This window comes from Adiantum capillus-veneris, chromosome 7, assembly GCF_014529385.1.
Source record: "Adiantum capillus-veneris isolate H3 chromosome 7, ASM1452938v2, whole genome shotgun sequence".
NCBI lineage: Eukaryota > Viridiplantae > Streptophyta > Polypodiopsida > Polypodiales > Pteridaceae > Adiantum > Adiantum capillus-veneris.
In genome coordinates this window covers 89,262,203-89,272,371 of record NC_140937.1, presented here as the reverse complement: position 1 = coordinate 89,272,371, position 10,169 = coordinate 89,262,203, and positions in this window count along the sequence as shown.

Below are 10,169 nucleotides of genomic sequence, written 5' to 3'. Positions count from 1 at the left end.
AAGTGTCAATGGTTTAGCTTTCTAAAGCTGAGGAAGATGCACTAAAAGAGCAAATTGTCCAAGAAGCAGATGCTGAATGGAAAGCAGTAATGGATTGGGAGTTGAGAGTTCTCACTCAATAAATGTAACTCAACTCACTCCCAACCAAATTAATGCTCCATGGCATCAACAATCACTTCCCTAACCATTGATAAAAGTGAAGCTACTACATGTTAAAGAAAGACTTTACAAAGATATGCAGGCAGAAGGTTCAGAAGATATCCACCCAAAATGGAGAAAAAACTAGTTGAACAAGAACTCTAGATACCTCATTTTGTTCACAAGAGCACTTGCCGCCCTACAAAAGGACCCTACATTTTGTCATGTACCAAGGGTAAGGACATGGCAGGCATACGATACACTAAAGAAGAAGAGGCCAACATGGCTGAATTACCCATGACTACCAGCTCCAGAGCAGGGACTAGCAATGGAAGAATACATGGTGAAAACGCGAATGGGTGCCATGACCTTCTTCAAGAGCCTTCTTGACCTCTCATGTGTAATTCTTTGTAACATATATAGAATGTTGTTCACCTCCATTCAGAATTTTCACGAGCCTGAGCAAGCAAGAGCACCATGGATGTCTTTCCTCAAAGGCAACAAAGGTCTATGTTATGATTTGAGTGGATAGCCTTCAAAAGAAGTCCTCTACGGCTTCTACGACAGCTGTATGTTTTTGCCATCTAGCAATATGTTGTATTTGAAGAGGCATTCTATACAGGTTTCTTTACATGGAAAACAAAGATATTTGGGACAGTGATCAGCAACCTTACATCAAGGTTTGTTGGCTATTCAGCCCTTGAACTTAAAACCAGAGTCATATATAAAAAAGCCATACATGCGCTCAAAGACCGCCTCACCAGCCATCAACCTGAAGACTACTTCAGTCCATGGAGTGGTGTCAAGGGACGACACAATCGAGGAGGGGGGGAATGTTAGCAGCAAGCTAACTCGGATAACATTTTTCGAAGCTTTTATTGTAAAAACACTTATTATTTTGATAAATCGAGAATGTTGTAACTCCTACTTTCTAGAGAAATAGTGTAATCGATGAGCCGGGGCTAGATCCGGGGCTACAAGCTTCCAAGTTGTATCAACCTATCTTTAGTTAGAGCTCCCAGATTATTAGTTTTGACTACGAAAACCTTGCCTAGGGTATAGAAGCCAATTTCTGTAAGTATTTTGTAAGGTTTTTGGATAATAGAACACAACATGAGATAACGACGTTCACTTCTCTACTTTTGCGTCTCCTACTCCCTTCCCAGGTGTCACATTGCAGTGTCGTCTGTTGTGTTGCAACCACGAGTAAGAGCTCTACGCATTGACATAAGCATTTCATGGTAATTGGTAGCTTTTGGCATCACTGACCCACGGCTTAATTTCATCATAAGTACTAATTTAAGCTTAAAAATCATAAAATAAGTATAGGCGGGGTATTGGGGCATCATTACTAAGCATCTAGATGCATTCTAGGTCAAAAACATCTAGGTTAAAAACTCACTGCTATTAATAATCGTGATTTTTCCACTTGAATTAAAGTGAGAATTGAGACCATAAGCATGTGTGCTTAGGTCAAGTATAAATATTTCCTAGAAGTTTCCTAACGTTTGGATGTCATTTGATGCTGTAACGGTTATGATTTGTTTCCCAATTAGCAACTAGCTTTTGGTGATTTCTATCATTTGAGTGTAGCTTGAGTTAGATACAAGTTGTCTATTGTTTTCCAAGAGATTGACAACCTCTTATAGCCTCTATGCACTAGTCAAGTCAGCTTCATCCCATGAATTGAAAATTATATTCGTGGTTCTCGAAGATAGGAGTGAGTTTAGACACTCGTCACACAGAGGAATATATATATGGATATATATATATGTATGTGTGTGTGTGTGCATATGTATACACACACACACACACACACAGGGAGGGAGCGAGAGAGAGATAGATAGAGAGAGACAAAGAGAGAGAGAGAGAGAGGGGGGGGGGGGGGGGAGATAGAGAGATAGATAAATAGAGATAGAGAAGAAAAAAAATTCTCTCTGAAAAGCTCATTTAGAAATTGATTTTGGAGCGAAGCGAACTTTTTTAAATTTTTGCTCGGTTGAGCAAAAATCTGGACAAAGTTCCCTCCAAAAGCTCTCTCTAAACCTCAACTCCCAAGCGGCATTCTTAAAGCAAATCAGTGAAAACCCAGTAGTGGCTTCACTCAAGGCAACATATAAAGTTTACAAAACTTTGGAAAAAGGAAACAAAGACTTGGAACTTGAGTTGAATTTGGAACATGCACAAAGAAGGGACCTCGCCCTACTGCGAGAGTACAACGAGAAGGGAAGTTGCTTAAATAGATAGAGGACTTAAAGAGAGCCAATCGGTTGTTGAGAGAAGGGAATGTGGAAGCTCAGAAGGAGGCAATTACATCTGAATAGCCAAATCTAGACATACCATCAGTCTCCTTTGCAAAAATGGAAACACGCCACAAGGATCTACAAGAAGAGGGGTCAGATGCTCTCCACCCCAAATGGAGGAAGAATTGGCTCAACAAAAACTCAAGGTACCTCATCTTGTTTACAAGAGCACGTGCATCAATCCAGAAAGACCCAACATTTTGTCTTGTACCAAGGGTAAGGACATGGCAACCACACAAAGCATTAAAGAAGAAAAGGTCGACTTGGCTCAACTACGCAAAACTTCCAGCTCTAGAGCAAGGACCAGCAACTGAGGAATACATGATGAAAACCCTAACGGTTGCCATGAACTTCTTCAACAGCCTCCCTGACCTCTCATGTGCAATGCTATTTAAAATTTGTAGAATGCTTCTCACATGTATCCAAGTCTTTCATGAGTTTGAACAAGCAGGAGCCCCATGTATGTCCTTCCTAGAAGGTAACAAAGGCTTGTGTTATGATTTGAGTGGGCAACCTTCAGAAGAATTCCTTTACAGCTTCTATGCCAGATGTATGTTGTTGCCATCAAGCAATATGTTGGCATTCAAAGAATCTTTTTACATAGGATTCTTCACATGGCATCCAAAGATTTTTGGACCAATAATTAGCAATCTAATAGCAAGGTTCGTTGGGTATTCCACCATCGAACTCAAAAATAAAGTTACTATTAAGTTTTTGCAAGTCCCTAAGAAAAAACGGCGCATCAGATATTAAAAATCACTTCAGTAAAGACCACATCGCAAGTCGTCAACCCGAAGACTATTTCAATCCATGAAACTGTGTCAAGAGACGACACAGTTGAGGAGGGGGGAATGTTAGCAGCAAGCTAACCCATGTAACATTTTTTGGGAGCTTTATTGTAGAAACACTTATTCTTTTGATAAATCGGGAATATTGTAGCTTCTATTTGTCAAGTGGATATTGTAATCTATGAGCCAAAGCTATAAGCTTCCAGATTGTATCAATTTATCCTTATTTAGAGCTAAGGAAAGAAACCTTGGATTAGTTTTTGGCCAAAGAAACCTTGGATAAGGTATAAGAGCCAATTTTGTAAAGTTATTATTAAGTTTTTTGGATAAACAATACACAGTGTGAGCTTACACCGCTCACTTTTGTCCTTCTCTTGCTTTATTCTCCCTTGTTGGTTGTCACAGTGCAGTGCCGTCTGTTGCATTGCAACCACAGGTAAAAGCTCTACGCATTGACGTAAACATATCATGGTAAATCGTAGATTTTGGCATCACTGACCCGCGGTCTATTTTCATCAGAAGTAGGAATTTAAGCTAGGAAATCACAAAATAAGCATAGGTGGGGTATTGGGGCATCATTGCTAAGCATTTAGATGCATTCGGGGTCAGAACGACTAGGTCAAAATCTCAATGCTGTTAATAATTGCATTTTTTGCACTTCATCAAAAGTGAGATTTGAGACCATAAGCATGTGTGATTAGGTCTTATATAATTGTCCTATAAGTTTCATAGAATTCGTATGTTGTTTGATGCTATAACGGTTATGTTTTGTTTACCGATTAGTGACTAGCTTTTGATGACTTAGGTCATTTGAGTGTAGCTTGTGTTAGATGTGAGTTGTCTGTTGTTTTCTAAGAGATTTACACCCTCTTGTAGCCTCCATACACGAGTGGAGTTAGCTTCGTCCCATGGATTGACAATTATGTTCGTGGTTCTTGCTATTTCTGCAATAAGATAAGAGTGAGGTTAGGAAACCCATCCACAAAATCCACTAAATCTCTGCTTCAAAAAGCTGCCTCTAGGGCTTCACAATCCTTGTCTTCATCACGGAGGCCATCGAACCATAGCCTCACTTTACCACGAACTAGGAGTGGGAACACCTATACCGCACTATTTTCTCTCGATAGGCTTTCCAACACGAACAATACGTAGTCTTGAAGCCATGTTTCTGTATCTTCGACCCATGTGAAAATGGGAAATCCGGACCACACCATCTCTAGCATCATCTTCTCTTCAAAGGCTACACCTTTGAAATTACCAAAATCACCGCTTCGACTTCAACTAGGAGCTCCAAAAGATGGAAAGGGGGAATGAGGGAACACACTCCGCACAAAAAAGACTGCCTCTCTATAGCCCAAGGAATACACATCACCCCAATCCACTAGAGTTCACCTTTGAAACTCACAATACACACTGGCAAGCCACCGTCCGCACACACACACCGATGCATAAAAATGCACACACTCAGCTACCCAAGCATTCCATCGCTCGTTTTGAGCCACACACCACTGCCGCACACAAAACCACACTCTCACTTCCATTCCACACATAAAGAAGGGACCCGGGGGGCACACACATCCGCATCAGCACCGCACACACAAGCAATAGAAGTAGAGAAGGAGGGGCAGGAGAAACAACGTGAGAGAAACACAATGGAGGCTTCACCACTGCTCAAACACTCTATACAGCTCCTTTACATCAAACAGCACACCCACATGGTTGCCACGTATGAAAACACACACTTGGGGCTTTACAAGCACACACCTTGCACAAAAAAACCCAACCCAAGAACTCAGACACACACTATATCTTGGCTCTCTGTAGGGTCATCGACTCAAGGCCCAGGCAAGAATCCTACTATGGCAAAAGCATGAAAAATGGCAGAGGTGCCCCTTTCAATTTGGGCATCTGGTCTCTGATTGGTCCACCTTGCATCCACATTTGGTAACTTTGGAAGGGGTAGCCACCTTTGGCCTCATCTGCTCACTTGCTCTCTTCTCTTTGCAATTGGGGGGATGCACTAGCGACATTGCTAGTGCCCCTTGGCTTCTTTTTTTTTTCCTCACTTCCACCTTGCATTGCTCTTTTGACTTTTCCCTTTGACTATTTTTTTCCGTCCCTTTGCTTGATCCACCCTCCACCAACCTTCTCTCTCTCTTTCCCTCTCCTCACTCTCCCTCTTGGTCTCGGCCTTTGGGTGGCCCTTTGCTTGATCCACCCTCCACCAACCTTCTCTCTCTCTTTCTCTCTCCTCTCTCTTGCCTTTACCTCGGATTTCCCATTTTCTCCTTTGCACATGCTGGCCCCCTTGCGTGGCTTTTGAATGCCCTCTCTCTCTCTCTCTCTCTCTCTCTCTCTCTCTCTCTCTCTCTCTCTCTCTCTCTCTCTCTCTCTCTCTCTCTCTCTCTCTCTCTCTTTGTGGAACTGCCCCTTACCTTACTCATGACCGCCCCTCAGGGTTACTCATGACTGCCCCTCAGGGCTCTCTCCCTTTCACACTCTCCCTTCCCATAGAACACATCTCCTACCCCACAAGACCCCAGGAATTAGCGATATCGCTGGTGGAGAGGGTACTTCGACTTTATCTCCAAAAGGGGCCTTGAGCGTGTGTGGGAAACTTGCCTTAGGGCGGGCCACCATGTCATCATTGCATGCCACCTCAGCGCCACCGACCATCACGGGCTACCTGAACTGGCCAAAACAGCACTAAGCGCTGCGTGAGAGTGGCTCGACTGCATGGGAGCAGCGCCGCGGACGCACTGCCATAGCCACAACGAGAGCAAGCTCTCTCTCCCTCGCTTGCATACCCCTATTGGGCCACAAAATAGTTCTTATACCCCAAGCATACAATTCCACCTTGCGTATGTGCACCAATCTCATGCCACATGGCAGTCATTGGTGCACTTGTCCCCCAAGGACTTGAAACTTGTAAGGTTTTTCTCAAAAATATCTCAACCTTTTGGCCCATTTTGACCTGCAGTATCTCCATGCTCCCATGCTCAATGAGAAAACTGTAAAGCTTGGTGCAAGGCACTCCTTGCCTACTTTGAACCCCCCGTCCTTGCTACATCTTGACCTCCCTGAGACCGCCAACCAAGGCCCCTAAAAATTGAGAAAAACCATCTATATACTCCCTACCACCAAATGCTCCCAGCTTCACTAGGCCCGTAGCTTGACGCTCGAGGCTCAAAATCATGAGCCGTCAATCCATGAGGATTCCACACAATATGCTCTATTTTCTTGAAGTCTATCAAGGTTCAAAACCCACCAGGTTTGTGCCCACCAGATGGAGTTAGGTGGGCACAAACCTGGCCCCCGACAAAACTTCAAGTGGCCATGACTTGCTATCCAGAACTCCGATCTACAATCTGAAAAAACAGGCACGCTCCATAGTTTGAGCTTTACCCAACTACCTGTTGACATCTACTCCAACTACCTGTCCCCATCTACCCTGTTTATCGGGGATCTACAACACCTTCTAACTTTGAACTTCAGTATCTTGCACACCGGGGCTCCGTTTCACGAGCCACCTGGACCGGCTTCTAGAGCACATCGAACACTATATCTTAGAGCACTAACTCAACACTTTGGGCACCTTTTCTTGTCATCCTAATTGAACCATACTTGAGCCTTTTTTGCCGTAAAAATCCACTTTAGACATACATTCTCGTTGCCACTAGTCTGCCCAGGGACTTCATACCTACTCTAGCCTTTTGCACTGCACCTGCCCCTACAGCCTTAGCCTGACATTGCACATTTCCCACCTTGGACCAACTTTTGCTGCACCAACATAAATGGCTCCAAAAGGGAGATGGCTCATTAAATACCTCCAACGGTTAGTGTTTAAAGTCCTTAGACCTAGGACCTTAGGCAAGCTAGGACTAAGATTGAGGTGGGAACCTGGACCAAGCTTGAAGTGCTTGTTGTGCTTGCTAACTAAGGTGCTTGAGGTGCTTGTAATGCTTGATTATTAAGGTGGTTGAGGTGCTTGCCATATTTTATGACTAAGGTGCTTGAGGGGATTCATGATTAAGGTTCTTAAGGGGTGAGGTGTTCCAAAGTCAACATAGATCCCTACACAAGGGGGGGTGAGCCCTACAAGTATGGCCAAGAGAGAACACACACATACTCACTCAAGGCACTCCAAGACCAAAGATGCAACAAGGACACATGTCAAGTTCCTCCCCATGTTGCCCTAATCAGGTGCCTAAATCCTATTGGTTGACCTCTAGAGGGGTCCTATGAGAATTTATTTTATTCAATTAATTGTTTAAGCATTTTTCAAGACCTCTCTCTCAAAGAGGAAAGGAGGACACTTGTACAAAGGCTCCCATAGTTGATTGATATGTCTAGTGCATGTGATTGGCTAGTCTAGAGGAGATCCAATCGACTTCAAGCTTGACCATATACCCTCTCTCTCTCTCTCTCTCTCTCTCTCTCTCTCTCTCTCTCTCTCTCTCTCTCTCACTCACACACACACACACACACACACACACACACACATTGATTCTCACTTGGTGAAAGTGCAAGAACTTGATCTCCTTCTCCAAGCTTGAGAAGTTGAGAGCCTACACCAACACTCTTGGCTATGGAATGCAAATCCAACCAAGAGCCATGCTTCAATGCTATACTTGCCATCTTCTTCATCTCCATTAATATGTTAATATGCTATGCTAAGCTCTATGAGAGGAAACTAATTTTTTCTCATAAGCTACTTCTTCTTCCTCTTCCCTACCCTCATTCCCTACCAGCTCTCTCCACCTTCGAAGGTGTTTGAGGTCTTGGGACTGATGCCGGTGATGGAGCAAAAGACGCCTTGTGCACACTCACACACCTAGACAACTCAACACACCACAAGGAATTTGATTAAATTCAAAACCACACACACCATCACTCAAAATCTCAATAAAAACACTACCCACAAACTCAACTCAAACTCCAAACGCCTCGACCTACAAGCCCTTGCTTGCCTGCAGACACTACAAGGTGATTGGAGTTGATCAACACTTGAAATCACACTTGATGGTGAACAAACTATACAAGAAAAACCATAAAAATATCAAAAACTCCAGCCACAAAAGGCCTCTCTCAAACCATTGCAAAAGCTCTACCAAACTCCACTCTGTTGGACTCTTTGGAGTAGCGCCAACCCTAATGGCACTGATACCGGGTCACATAGTCTTGCAGAAAGCCGCGCCTTCTTCCCTCAATTCCTCGCACACACACATCCATGGAAACCTCAAAACTTCCATATACTTTCCTAAGTGTAAAATTGAAGAGAGAAAGCTCTCATTCACTCCTCCACACACTCGAAAACAGGACGCGAACGCGACGGGACTGCACTAGACCACATGTAGAAACCCTGCTTCCTTCCCCACACAGAGATGTGAAAGTTCCAAGAATTGGCTTCCATTGACCTTTAAAGGAGCTACCAAGGCATCCAACTTGTCCCTAGCCAACTCATAAGCTTCTTTATTTTGCTCAGGAGGAACATGCTTAAACTGTATCTTTCTCAAACTCATGCAAAAGCTTCTTGATGCCATAGAACCACTTCTTCAAATTGTCTTTCTTAACATTCCACAAACCAAGCAACTGATTCATGACTAGAAATGCATCCTTTTTTGCAATGACCCTCTTCAATCCAAAATCAACACACTGCTTCAACCCGAGGAAAAGCGTGAGATACTCAGCCTCATTGTTACTTTCAATTTCTTCAAGATCGTAAGCTCTAGAAAAGATTACATCGCCTTTGGGTTCTTAATGACTACCCTGCCACTTTCCTTTTGAAGAACTTTCCTGTATGCACCATCAAACATCATTGTATACGCATATGTAATATCTACTTCCTCTTCATGATCATCCTTGTCAACCCTTGGGTAAGATGGAAGCTCCCCCCCTCCCCTCCCCCCTTATGTACCACTATGTCTGCCAAGTGAGCTTTAACATAATGATCCACTTTAAACTCAAACTCATACTCTTGAAGCTCCAAAGTCCACTGTAAGATGCACTTGCTAGGCTTCAAATGTTGTACTACATTTGGCAAAAGATTCGATGTGGTGAGCACATAAAACTTTTGGGGCAGCAGATAGGTTTTGAACCTTCGACAAGCAAGAACCAAGGCGAATACCCACTGTTCCATTTCTTTGTAGGAGACATCGCTTACATTCTTCATCTTTCTCTAAAAATAAACTGGCTTGAAGTTCCTTCCTTGCTTTTGTAAGAGAACCGGCCCAAAAGCTACTGGCCCCACACTAATAGATACATAGAAAATCGATTGCAAGTCGGGAGGATCCACTATTGGTAAAGCACACAATACCTCCTTGATACCATCAAAAGCCTATTGCATGTCTTCGTTCCACTCAAACCCTTGAACTCTTTGACTCAATTTCTGGAGAGTGATACACATACTGACATAGCATGCAAAAAAAATGTGAAAAGTACCTAAGCTTATGCACAAATGATGCCAAATCCTTTGTGTTGCTGGGCGGATCCATACGCAATAAAGCCTTAACTTTTTTTGGGTCAGCTTCTATTCCATTTTGGGAAACCACATGTCCTAGAAAATGGACTCTGGCATGAGCAAATTTACACTTCTTTGGGTTGAGTTGCCCACCCTCTTGTTGAAGCCTTTCAAAACTCAACCTCAGCTTCTCCAAATGTGTGACCCTAGAGCTATAACACCCAATGCCATCCATGAAAATACAAATGAACCTACCCAAGTAGGGACCAAACACTCTATTCATCCATTATTGGAAGGTAGCATATGCATTAACCAGCCAAAAAGGCATTCTTTTGTAGGAAAAACAACCCCAAGGAGTAATGAAGGTCTTCTTCAATCGATCTTTAATTGCTATCAAGATCTGAAAGTAGCCAGGAAATCCATCCATGATTGAGTAATGTTCATGACTTGCAACCTGATTGAGGATTTCATCTAGGAAGG